Below are 14462 nucleotides of genomic sequence, written 5' to 3' on the forward strand. Positions count from 1 at the left end.
AGCTGTAATATGCTGTTTGCCAACACACAGAGAAAAGATATTGTTGGAACAATCACATTCTAAGAACAAAGAAGTGTATTTTAAAAATCCGAAAATATATATTGTTGCTTCAACCATATATTTTTTATTAGGAAACATGATGACACAAAATATATTATTGCGCCAACAATACATATTTTATGAATTTTAAAATACACTATTTTGTTCTTAGAATATGATTGTTACAACAATATTTTTTCTCTGCGTGAACTAGGCACATTTTTGCCGTATGAAAGGGCATATACCCTTGTCCGTCTAAAGACTGAGGATACACCAAGTAAAAAGCGTTAAGTTTTTATACTCTCCAGCATGACATATTTTGCAACAATATTCGGGTCATGGTCTGGGTTATGGGATGTTCCAGGTGTAGGTGATAGTATTAGATTAGTAGATAAAAAAAGTAAAAAAGGTATCAGTCGGCTTTGCCGACAGAGATATATCCTCAGCCTGTGTGAATTGAAACACTTCTTTCCCAAATAACTTTTGTATTTAGGGGGTTTTCAGAATTTTGGGAGTATGAAGTTGACGATAAAAATATGGATTTGGATTAAAGCTAAAAAATTTTGCGGGGGTGGTACCTAAGGAATGGACCGATCAGGTCCATTTGGGAAGTGGGTCTTATTTTTTGAGTCATTCCTCTCAATAGATATCGCGCCCACCAGTCATTTCAGTTGGTCGCCATATAAATACCACCTTTGGACTTTTTTACCAGGAAACATGGACTTGCCCACGAAAAACATATTATCGCTGTAAACAGGGACACTAGGAGTATCTTCGGTAAAAATGTCCAAAGGATCCTGGAACAGACCTTTTACCGCACTTAAAAACATGTTGATTATTTGTGGGGAGGTACTCTAAGGAGTAGACCGATCAGAGAAATGCGTAAGTAGCTGATTTTAACACTCATTAGGCACATGCTAATAAACAAGTGTATGTTAGAGTTGAGTAGTTCCGGAACGAAGTAGTTCAAAGAACTATTCCGGACAAGGAACTATTTTAACTATATCCGACTCTTGCATTTATATATGTACTTCCTTTAGTTCATATAGTTCCAGCCATGCATATAATTCCTTTCACTTGTAGAATTAATTTTCTTCATTTAATTCCACACTCACTTCGATCTTTCACGTTCGTTTCCTTAATCATCCAGACGCGGCCACATTTTTAAATAAACTTAAATCACACCTCGGTACATCGCTTCAATTTATTTATTTTTATGTCAATTCATCCACCAAAAGATGAAGAAACAAGTAATAAAGTATCAGTCGGCTTTGCCGACAGAGATACAGCCTCAGCCTGTGTGAAGGTACCCTAAAGAGAATACAGATATGGACCATGGACCATTTTCGAAGTTAAACTAAATTTGGACAAAATTTTAGGAGATCTTTGGATTCCCATCGGACCAAATCGGCATGTCCGTTTAAGAGATATAGTGCTTACCATTTTAGTGACATTTTTTAAACTTTTTTGGGGCAAGGAGTGGACCGATATGGCTTACCTTCGAACTTAAATCAAGTTTGGACAAAACATTGCGAAGTCTAAACTTTGTAACAGCTACTGATGTTGTAGGGGTTTTTACAGCTTACGGGCCATTTTCTCAGGACTTGCTCCTGAAACAACTTTTGCCGTCGTAATGGGGACAACGAGTACAAACTGCTACAAAAGAAATCAAAGGGATTCGAGAGCAGCTCTTAAACTGCACTTTTCGGAAATTTTGTGTGGGAGATAGCCGAAGGAGTTGACATATATATAGCCCATATTTGAACCTAATCTATGTCTCGTAGAAATATTACGATGCGCATAGTATGGACCAACTCGGTTACTAACCTCGAGAGTTACCGTGCACACCATTTTAGCGAAATGTTTAGAACTTTTGTGAAGAAGGTACCAGAAGGAGTGGACCGATTTTCTCAGGAACTATAGACTTGCTCCTGAAAAAACTTGTGCCGTCGTAATGGGGACAACGAATACAAACAGCTACAAGAGAAATCAGAGGGATCAGAGAGCAGCTCTTAAACTGCACTCTTTGGAAATTTTGTGTGGGAGGTACACGCAGAGAAAAAATATTTTTCGCTTTTGTTGGAACAAAAATATCTGTTTTGGTTCCAAAAATTAATTTGTTTTGTTCAAACATTGTAATCCAAATCCAAAAATACCAACTTTTGTTCCAAACATAGAAAACAAAAACAACGTTCGAATTTCCGCAATATTGTAAAAATCGTTAACAATACCGATTGTAGGAACTATCATAATCTAATTTTGTTTACAAAAAGTATTGTCAACCCAGAAAACCAGCCCAGAAATTTTAGATTTGAGTGAATATACTTCTCATATACACTTTTCACATAACTTGGATATAAATGTCGCGTATAATATTCCAATCATTGATGAACACAATACATGGTTTGCTGCATTGGTTGACAACAAAGACAAACAAAAAGCCACAAGCACCCACCACAACATAACAAAACAAAATCCGGTATAACACCAAACCTCAAAGCACAGTGAAAATAGAAGAATGAAACAAAACAGAAACAAATAAAAACAAGAGTCTCATTGTTGGTATACATACACACAAAAACAAAGATAAAGGCATCATGTCATACAAACAAAACTCACCATCATAATTGTTTTTTTCAACACGGCATCGAATAGCGAGAGAAGAGAAAAAATTGTCGAAGAAGAGAGAGAACTATTGTCCAGTTGACAAAAACTATTTTTGGATTTAACAAAACCCAATTGTTGGAATCACAATACTACATTTGGAATTTAACAATATCTTTACAATACATATTTTGCTCTTCGAATATTGTTGGATCAATCATTTTTTAATGTGAACTAAATCGGCTACTCCCTTTATTAATTATAGTGCGCACAACTTTTCCGAACATTTTCGAAATTTTGTGGGGGAAGCACCGGAAGGAGTGGACCGATATAACCCATCTTCGAACTTAAACTAAGTTTGGACAAAATATTACGAGAGCTAAATATTGGACCGAATCGGCAGATGTGTTCGAGAGTTATTTTGCGCTCCAACCACTACACACGGTGTCATAGGTGTTTTTTTTTTGCAACTTTCAGGCTATTTTCTCTGGAAGTATTGACTTGCGCCTGATGTGACTTGTACCGTCGTATGAAGGACAGTGAGTACAAGTTGTTGCAACAAAAATCAAAGCGATTCGAGAGCAGTTCCTAAACTGAACTTTTCTGAAATTTGGTGTGGGAGTTACCCGAAGGACTGGACCGTCAGATTTTGGACCGAATCGGTTGATCCGTTCAAGAATTACCGTGCGCTCCAGGCAGACAAACAGGCAGACGGACCGACATGGCTAATTCGACTCCAAATTGTCTGAAACACATTTCGTCCAAACATACTTGGGGTCTAGAACTATTATTGCGATGAGGCACATTTTACCCGTGTGAAAGTGTATGTACCCTCGTTAACATAAATGCTGAGGGTATAAAAAGAGATTCTGTAACGAGGTTTTGTCGTCGGCTGGGGTAAGCTCAGTCGCGTCCATGTTATCCATAAGGACCTCCTAAACCTTACGAAACGAGAAGACTAGTATTCTCCCTTTCCTGGGGGTTTAAATCAGATCTTTATTGATTAAAACTAGTTTACAATCTACTCGTGATTAAATGCGATAAGTATATTAAATGTATATGGGTTGGATATCGTTGGAGTTGATTGTGGCGGCTTCGGAGTTACTGTGGAAGTTTTGACAGCTGGGGACTTCGTGGCGAGTTGACGTGCCCTCTGCCAGATGCTATGGTTCACTGGTGGTTAATCGGGAAACTGGCGGTTCGTATATGATCGGGAATCAGGTAAGTTGACAATGCTCGTAGGTAATCGAAATGACAGGTTGTAGATGTTCGGAACCACGATGTATTCGGAGTTCGGCTGCAGATGTTCGGGACCACGATGTATTCAGGGTTTGGCTGCAGATGTTCGGGACCACGATGTATTCGGAGTGCAGATGGGACCACGAGGTATTCGGAGTTCGGCTGTCGATGTTCGGGACCACGATGTATTCAGGGTTCGGCTGCAGATGTTCGGGACCACGATGTATTCGGCTGCAGGTGTTCGGGACCACGAGGTATTCGGAGTTCGGCTGTCGATGTTCGGGTGTTAGTCTAGACAACGATCTAGTGTCTACCATGCACTACTGTGTGCTAAGTACGAAACAGCTGACCCGAAGGCCCTGTGCAACAGCTGGCACGAATGCCTTGTGGAACAGCTGGCGCGAATGCCATGTGGAACAGCTGACCCGAAGGCCCTGTGGAACAGCTGGCACGAATGCCCTATGGAACAGCTGGCACGAATGCCTTGTGGAACAGCTGGCACGAATGCCCCTGTGAAATGCATCAACCACCACAACTTAATGTGGTAGCTTCCAAAAATAATTTCCAACACTGTTACACCAGGTGTAAGTTGGCGAATTTGGTACAGTCTTTGGTTCCAACCCGTGTAGCAAACTCCCTGTAGTAGTAAGCTCACTATTTGCCTCCAAACCTGAAATACTTCAATAACTAGGAGTATGAAGCGAATGAGAATTATTAGCCGTAGGCAGTGACAACGAGTGTCACAAAAATACACTGGAGCGAAATTCATCACTGTATGGTCTATTACGGTGTGAGTGTCAGGTAGAAATAGTTGGATGCGGTCAAAGCGCTGACAGTGATGTGGGTAGTTAATAGTAGCTGTTGTGTTATGTACGTGATCATATTGTCACGTTACAATTCGTTCAAATACTTCACTCTCGGAACTATTTGGAACGTTGGAAATAAAGATAAGAAAGACGAATGAGAAAGATTCATTGAACTACATATATCGGTCTGGGAACTATTTGGAACGAAGGAAATAGAAAGAACGATAAAAGGGAAAGATTCATTGAACTTTATCGCTCTCAGAACTATTTGGAACTATGGAACTATATTAAGGAACTAGTTCCTTTTGGGGAAAGGAACAGATTTGACTCATCTTCCAACTTAAACTATATTTAGTTAAGGTAAAAAAAACTGAGGGTATAAACTGTCGATATTTCAAAATTTCTGTAATCAAATTATTATTTTCTTATAGTGGATCCAATGGCCTAATTAGCTATACTCGCAATCTGTAGGTACGCGGCATAAAGTTCGCCTAGGGGGCCCTCAAAAGGTCCACCCACATATATGAAGGTTTTTCATAAAAGGTCGATATTTCAAAATTTCTACAATCAACTTGTAATCAAATGATTTTTTTCTTGTAGTGGACCCAATGGCCTAATTAGCTGTACTCACCACTTGTTGGTACGCGGCATAAATTTCGCCTAGGGGGCCCTCAATAGGTCTATCCACATATATGGAGCTTTTCATAAAAGGCCAATATTTCAAAATTTCTACAATCATCGTGTTCCAAAATTAGTATATTCTTATTGTGGTCCCAACACCCTATTTAGATGTGATCCGCACAATGCTTAAATTTTTACTAGGGGGGCCTTCAATAGGTCCATCCACATATATGGAGTCTTTTCATAAACGGCCAATAATTCAAAATTTCTACAAACATCATGGACCAAAATTAGTATATTCTTATAGTGGTCCCAATACCCTATTTCGATGTGCCAGCCATTTGTCCGCACAACGTTTAAATTTTTCCTAGGCGGGCCCTCAATTGGTCCAGCAACATAAATAGAGTATGTTCATAAACAGTCGATATTTTAAAATTTCGAAAATGGACCTATAAGAATCTGTTTTCAGTTGTGTAAAGTGGAAGCATTCAGCTGTCCAACGATACTTTCTGCGTGCGCATATCTTTTCTATATCCTGAGCAATAGCCTAAAACATATATCCTTGAAAATCGTTTTTCAAAATAGTTTTTACCTTCGTACGAATCTGTTATACAACTGTTATACCACCAGTAATGTGGTTTGTGTCTCCGCTAGTTAAAATCGATTTTATCTTCACGCACATGATAAAAAATTCAGTTCGATTTATTATCTAGAACTATTTTTGTCACTGTGCAATGCAAGGTAGTTTCAAAACAGCAGCCTTACAAGTGTATATATTTATGTATGTAACTAGATGTTTTGCTATTCCTTCGTATGCTTCTCTTACCAATACAACTATCAGTAATGTTGCCATAACTACTGTTGTATTTGATGTTTTCTACTGAACATTTGAACGGTACAGTTGTAGATATCTCACTAACGTATTTTGAAATTTGAGTACCACATGAAAGCTTGTTGTGTGCCTTTGTTTTGGTCCTTAAGATGCTTTACTGATGCTGCCTGGCTGGTGTTGTTGCCGTTGCTTGATATTGTTGATGTTCCTTTGCAGTTATCATTATCAATGAAGGAAAGACTTCATGGACACTACCGAAGAGGAAAGCATCATTGACATCAACGACGACTACGACGCTGATGATGACTACAACAACATTTTCATCAACGTCATCAGCATGATTGTCATGAGAGACAAATACGCTATAGACCACAGTATCCATCAAAAGTGCAATGTTGACTCGCATCAACCTACACAAACACATACACATACAACAACCAAGAACTAATACACACAAAATAATTTTTCCAACACCCTTGTTTTTGATGATGAGCTATTTGAAGGAACTACCAAGAGGAGATGATTGTTGTGGCGTTGTACTAGTATTAGTTGTGGGGGAGGTGGTAGTGATAGCAGCACGCCTTTTATTTTAATGTCAACATAGACTTGAACACACACACACACACTCACACACACCAAAATCGACACTAGTCATCTATAGATGAACAAGAAAACAAAATAAAACACAAGCATCCTTTAACAATCTTACTTGCAATATAGTTTTCGCCCTGCACATCAATATCACAAGACCAGCCAGCCAGCCAGCAGTTGCCAAGAAAGTTGTAACACAACAACAACAACAAGTCAGCCAGCAATAGCTGATATCCTCCTATCATTCTATGCGTTGCGTTGCCCTAGTTGTGAAGGATATTAATAAATATTTAATATTTTCCTGCCAAGGTGTTGTTTATCGTCTTGCTTCAGTTAGTGCGATAGACGCAATGTTGTCGGTACTAGTAACAGGACACAGCACAACAATGATACCGTGTGCCAAGTTAAGCGCCGCGTACTTTTAAAAGCCTTACTTTGTAAAACTTTGCCGCGCACAAATTACTTTGTTTCAGTAATGATTTTGTTGGAAAATAAAAATTACTTAAATTAAAAATGTTTTAATATTAACAAAAAAAAGAAATATATTTTGATGTAAAAGAAAATGTTGCAGTGAAATTGTGAGTGCATTAAGGAGAATTTAATTCTTAAATTAAAGGAATTGTTTTCAACTGGAGTTTCAAGTGAGTTTAAAGTGGTCAAATGACATTTTAGAAATTTTAAATGAAATACCAGTGGAAAATTTCTTCAAGAACTATTCCAAAGTTAAAACAATCGTCTTCCCGTTCTGCCTCAAAAATGATATATAAACAACTTCTTATAGTAAATTCTCACATGTGCTCTCTTAAAATACAAACAAATAATTAATAATATATAATTTTATTAAATTTAAATTCATTTTTATATAATTCCATTAAGCCACCACCACATTCAAGTTGATTAAACGATAAAATTAAATTAATTACCGCAATGTTTTTTTGTCATTCTCTCCAATGGTTTTTGATAAAAATATTCAATGACATTTCACTCAACCCCTTAGGATGTTTATGCTATATAATTGTTGTGTTATGTAATAAATGTAATTAACAAATAATACACATTTCATGTGAAATTATAATTAATTAAAGTTGCCAATCAATAACGCATATGCGATGTGCTTATGTGGGAAATTCTAGTGTTTTTGGTCATGAAAGTGCACGGTGTTCTTGAAACAACTTAAAATAGTTGAAGTTTTTGCGGATTCTGAAACTACAATGTTCATAGATGAGAAAAATCAAAAAACAAAAAAAATCGCCGGAGCGCTTTTAAATAAATCGCGATTCAAGTTGACATTTTTAGGGGTTTTTTAGGTTTTCACGATTTTGCTTGGAAACTAGAGTAAATGCATTGTCCCAATTTGAACGTCTATATCTCAATAACGGTAAACTCTACGAAATTATCATAAAGATCAATCATGTAGAGAATTTTCACAGCTACAACATTTTCTTTAGTCCTATTTCGATAGGACTTGCGGTTTTCAAGTAAAATCGTGAAAACCTAAAAAACCCTAAAAATGTCAACTTGAATCGCGAGTTATTTAAAAAAGCGCTCCGACAATTTTTGTCTGTTTTTTGATTTTTCTCATCTATGAATATTGTAATTTCAGAATTCGCAAAAACTTCCCAGGTGTAAGCACCTTCCATTTAAAGTTGCTTCAAGAGGACAGTGAGTGTGTTTCATTGACGAATAATTTCAGTGTTTCACAAAAGAATTTTGACACAGTTTCACATGCTGTTTTAGTATATTCCACATGGAATGACCCATATGCAATACATTCAACAATACATAATTTAATTACAGCATACATGTGATCTTTATTTTCAAAAATAGTCATTGATTTGTTTATGAATTGAATCTTCAGTTACAGTTTGTCTAGAAAATATTTTCAATCTAAGAAAATGAACACCTTTCTTGTATTATTTGGTGTATAATTAAAAATTACAAAAGTTGTGATAACATGTAAGAACAGCGTTAAGTTCGGCCAGGCCGAATTTGTTATACCCTCCACCACGAGTTGTACTGAAGTAAAACACTGTGCAACATTTTTGAACCAATCGCGTGCAAACAACTTCTGTCCATAATTTTACGAAAGTAGAGGACCAATAAGCAAAAACCATATTTGGGTTTTGTTTTCTTAGATCGGGTTCGGTTTTTATGGCCTCATCTAAACATGGTTAAAGATCGAATTTTTAAAACAAATCGGGGCTGTCTCTCTGAAACCAATACAAATCTTGTTTTGACATCTGCAGCAAACTGTAGATAAGAGCAAGAAGAAAATATTTGGACGAGTAGTGAACTCGAAAATTTGCATTTATTGCCTCAAATTTTATAATATATCTAAAAATTCTATAAATTGTGTATATTTCGCAGCGTATCTCCCAAAATGTTAAATTCTTCTTAATATTACCTTCTGGGAAAATACTCTCTGGAATGTAATACACAACTCTTCAGAACATTATATTGTTGTAAAATGCCTCTATCGCCTTGTTTATAGCAAATTTTTTCAACAACAATTTGGTAAATATTTCAATAATGAATTGAAATCCCCAACATGAGAATAAACAGCCTGTGTGAACATTGTTTGAAATAAGTTTTGTAAAAGGTATGTTATGAAATACACCTTAAACAACGTGAAATAACAATTTTAGAGTTTCAGAATGTTCTGAAGAATTGATGGTCACATTATTTGGAAAATTTTTAGAATGGTTACTTGTTTCAACTTCCAACAGTTTAGTTGTTACTGACCAGAATTTCAGAAATTATGTAAACTCTTCTATATTTTAACGAGTTTGATGCGCTAGATGTAGCTTTTCCTAGTTCATCTGTTTGACACAAAAGTTCTACTACTTTAGGGCTACAGTATTGCTGAAGACTGCAAAGCAAAATTCTTATAAGTTTCGGAGATAAAGGTCCGATCACTGGAAAAAAGGCTCATTTTAGGTCGGTTTAGATAAGGCCATAAAATCTAAACCCGATCTGAGAACACAAAACCCAATTAAGGTTTTTGTAGTCTAAATATGTACTTTCAGAAAATGCCCATTAGAAGTTGTTTGCATTTCCAGTGTTGCACAGTGAAATCAAACAAATAGTTTCCTTTCGTTTATGAAGAAGACTTAATACCAAATTTCAGCAAGTTCGGGAAAACAAATGGGGCTAACCATCAAAATACCGAAATTCGGAGACTACATTCAAAACGTCGATCAATACCTGAAAATTTCTGGCAGAAAATTTTTAGACTCAAAGAAGACTAAATACCAAATTTCCGTTATTTCGGTAAAACCTACAAAAACCGAAAAACAAAAGGCACCATTCTATGGAGAATATGTCAACCCGCGGATCTATACTGATAATTCTCTTCTGGAATATTTTATAGCTCCATGAAAGACTAAATAACAAAGTTCAATCTTTTGATGGGATATTGGCGTCACAACCATCAGAAATACGAAAATCGGGAGGTGCCGTTCTATTGTCGCTATATCGAAACGTGGACCTATACCAACGAATTTAGGTCAGAAAGGCTTTTACCTCGAACAAAGACTAAATACCAAATTTCAGCCATTTCGGTGGGTTACTGTGGCCACAACCTTCAAAATACCGAAAATCGGGAGGTACCGTTCTATGGGGGCTATATGAAGGCATGAAGCTATACCGACAAATTCCTGCGAGAAAGTTGTATACCCCCAACGAAAACTTAGTACCAAATTTCAGCCATGTCGGTGTGACAATGAGGCTAAAACCTCAAATACCAAAAATTGGGTTGTACCGTTCTATGGGGGCTATATGAAGCATTCAATACCCCTAATGGTGACCTTGTACCAAATTTCATCCATTTCGGTGGAATATTGAGACCATTACCTTCAAAATACCGGAAATAGGGAGATAACGTTCTATGGGGGCTACACTAAGGTGTAAACCAATACCAACAAATTTCATATGGAACGTTTGAGACCCCAAATGAAGACCAAATACCAAATTTTAGCTATTTCGGTGGATTGAGGCAAAAACCTTCAAAATACTGGAAACAGGGAGGTACCTTCTATGGGGGCTATATGAAGGCGTGGTGACAAATTTCATATGGAACGTTTAATACCCTAAATGATTCCAAATTTCAGCAGTTTCGGTGGATTATTGTGGCCACAACCTTCAAAATACCGAAAATGGGGAGGTACCGTTCTATGGGGGTTATATGAAGGCGTGAACCTATACCGACAAATTTCTGGGAGAACGTTTTATACCCCCAACGAAGACTAAGTACCAAATTTCAGCCATGTCGGTGTGATAATGAGGCTAAAACCTTCAAAATACCGAAAATTGGGTGGACGTGGACGATATATCCCATTTGCAATACCAAACATTCAAGAAGTAATAGAAACTTCTATACCAAATTACAAAGCTCTATCTTAAAAATTGCGAGCTGTATCTTGATTTCAAAAGACGGGCGGACAGAGGGACATGGTTATATCGGCTTAGAATTTTACCCTGATCAAGAATATATATACTTTATATGGTCTCCGATGAATATTTTGATGTATTACAACGAAGACTAAGTACCAAATTTCAGCCACGTCGGTGTGATAATGAGGCTAAAACTTCAAACTACCGAAAATCGGGTGGACGTGTACCGATATAGCCCATTTGCAATACCAAACATTCTAGGAGTAATAGAAACTTCAATACCAAATAACAAAGCTCTATCTTAAAAATTGGGAGCTGTATCTTGATTTCAAAAGACGGAAGGACAGAGGGACATTGTTATATGGGCTTAGAATTTTACCCTGATCAAGAATATATATACAAGATCAAGAATATGTATTGCAAATGAAATGACAAATCTTAATTATACCCTCCATATTATGGTGGAGGGCATAAAAATGTCGGTTTTAAAAAAATTGTTGGTCGACTTTTTTAAGACATGACTGAAAGTAAGAATAGAAAACAAGTACAAAATCTTTAAGTTCGGCTGAACCGAACTTTTTCTAACCTCCACCATTACATATCCTGAACAAACATAGAATAGTTAGTTTCCTTTGCTGTCCCCAATTTTAGGTTTAGAAGTTTTTCTACAAAATGCCTAAATTAGGTCAGAAATTGTAAAAATGTTTTCAATCGGAAGTGCTTATAACAAAGTGCGGACCTATGTTGAAAATTTTTGGTGTCGCTATTTTGTCAATCTCAAATTTCAAATTCAGATAGTTCAACTAAAAATGTTGCCAAATTTCTCAAAAAAAAAAAAAAATAAATAAATAAATAAAATAAACAACTGTGCGAAGGTTATAGCCAGAACGGGTCCGACAAGCGGGGTATTTGTCATTTAAATAAAAAGTTAAAAAAAAAAAACAAAATTGAATAGCTTAGCACCTTTTGCAATAACGCTGCTTTTTTAACATCAATTCCAAAATTTGGCAATTGTCTTTTTCTACATCGCTAGTATTTGACAAATTTTGGTACGCATTTGGTACCAATTCAAAGCACAGAATGTCTTCATTATTAATATAGGTCACTTTTGTTGAAACGCTCTGTTATTCCTCAGCAAATTTCAAATAAACAAGTAAAAAAGAATCAGTAGGCTTTGCCGAAAGAGATATATCTTCAGCCTGTGTGGATTGAAATACTTTTTTCCCAAAAAAAAAACTTATGTATTTAGGGGGGATAGGATGAAAGCTCAAAAATTTGCGGGGATATCGACAAATACAGCTTTTTTATCACACTAGCCTACGAAAAACGTAATATCGCTGTAAACAGGGCCACTAGAAAAACCTTCGGTAAAAATGTCCGAAGGATCTTCGAACAGACTCTTATCACAATGATTGGACAGATAGGGTCCAAATTTGAACATAAACTAAGTTGCGAAAATATTTAGAGATCCAAAGTTTGGACCAAATCGCTTGCTACGTCTATGAGAAATCGCGCATAGCATTTTAGAGAATATTTTCGAACTTTTGTGGAGGAGGTACCGGAAGGAGTGGACCTATAAGCACCACCTTTGAATTTCATTCAATATTCGAAGAACTATTACAATATCCAAAGTGTGGACGAACGCAATATTCGGTTCGAGCTCTCCAGTCACTACATATGGTGCCATAGGGGTTTTTTACAACTTTCGGGCTGTTTTCTCAAATAGTATGGACTTGCCCCTGAAAAAACATTTACCGTCGTAATTGAGGCAGCGAATGCAAGTTGCTTCAACAAAAACTAAATTAATTCGAGAGCATGTTTTAAAGTGAATTTGTCCAAAATGTTGTGTGGGCCATATTCGAACCTGATCTATATCATGTAGATATATTATGATGTGTAAAGTATGGACCAAATCGGTCACTCCCATCAAAAGTTATCGTGCGCAAATTTTTTCCGAACATTTTTAAACTTTTGTGGGGTAGGTACCTGAAGGAGTGGACCGATATGGTTCGTCTTCGATCTTAAACTAAGTTTGCACAAAATATTACGATCCTTTCAAGAGCTATCTTGCGCTCCAACCACTACACAGGATATCATAGGGATTTTTTGTACCTTTCAGGCTATTTTTTCAGGAAGTATAGACTTGTCCCTGATGAAACTGATACCGTCGTATGGGAAGCAGTGAATACAAGTTGCTACAACAAAAATCAAAACGATTCGAGAGCAGGTCCTAAACGGAACTTTTCCGAAATTTTATGTGTTAGGTACCCGCAGGAGTGGACCGATTGAGTCCATATTGGAACATCATCTATGTCTGGTAGAAATTTTACGATGCGCATAGGATGGACCGAATCGGTTGAACCGTTCGAGAGTTATCGTGCGCTCCAACCAGTCAGACAGACAGTGAGACAGACGGACGGACATGGCTAAATCAACTCCAAATTGTCTGAAACATATTGCGTCAAAACATACTTGGTTTCTAAAACCATTATTTCGATGAGGCACATTTTGCCCTTATGAAAGTGTATATACCCTCGTTAGCATAAATGCTGAACAAGGATAAAACTCTGAATTTGTCCATTCCGACCGCTGAATATTATCCGACCATCACTTCTGCTCTTCCTTATCCACCAAAATTGCGTGACGATCCTATCAAAATTGCGACCTGTAGTGTGATTACAATAAATGAAAAAATGGGATGCATTACCGACTTTTGCGATATCTCCGTGGTTTGACCACCTACACCAACCTACTTTCCAACACCTGTAAGGAGATATTTCTTCTTGGAATAACCAACAGAAGCGGAGTTATTCGCATAAGAATAAATCGTTAAATATACGTTTTTTTCCAATTCCGACCCCTGAATATTATCCGAACATCACCAAAATCAATATGCTTCTTTCCCTATTGGAACCTCATCATCCGCCAAAATTTCTTGATTATATTATCAAAATCCGACCTATAGCGTGATTAAAAAAAAAAAAGAAAAATGAGATTGTCATATTATTATCGACTTTTGCGATATCTCCGTTTTTTGACCACCTACGCCAACATACTTTACACCATGTAAAAGTGGAGTTTTCTAATTACACTGTGACACAAAATGGAAATCAAAGTCTGGGGGCTGGAAAATTCCAAAAGGAAATTTTCGCCATAGGTCAAGTTTCTGAGATATCGCGCGATGAAGTTTTTGATTTTTTCCCTATAATACTTGGGAAAATAGCTCCATATCTCTATTTGGCGTTGTTGTAGCTTCGTTTTGAGGTGACATTTCATTCTTCTAACTCAATGCCTTTCATGTCCTTTTAGTCCTTTATTTCTTGAACCGTAGTGAAAGT

At 36.8% G+C, this 14462-nt stretch overlaps 1 protein-coding gene across 14 annotated transcripts in view; it reads left to right on the top strand.

Moving 5' to 3' along the window:
• Positions 1 to 14462, top strand: part of LOC141395239 (CUGBP Elav-like family member 1-B) — a 569810-nt gene that overhangs the window by 34036 nt on the left and 521312 nt on the right. Inside the window, exon 1 of one of the 14 annotated variants that reach the window (XM_073970824.1) lies at positions 7069 to 7373. The exons of the other annotated variants lie outside the window; for them this stretch is intronic. The gene's annotated coding sequence lies outside the window, so the exon portion shown is untranslated. Of the gene's footprint in view, positions 1 to 7068; positions 7374 to 14462 lie in introns of those variants that run through there. 14 annotated transcript variants of the gene reach the window in all.

Source organism: Musca autumnalis, unplaced genomic scaffold (genome assembly GCF_047663935.1).
Source record: "Musca autumnalis isolate F117 unplaced genomic scaffold, ASM4766393v1 scaffold_2, whole genome shotgun sequence".
Taxonomy (NCBI): Eukaryota; Metazoa; Arthropoda; class Insecta; order Diptera; family Muscidae; genus Musca; species Musca autumnalis.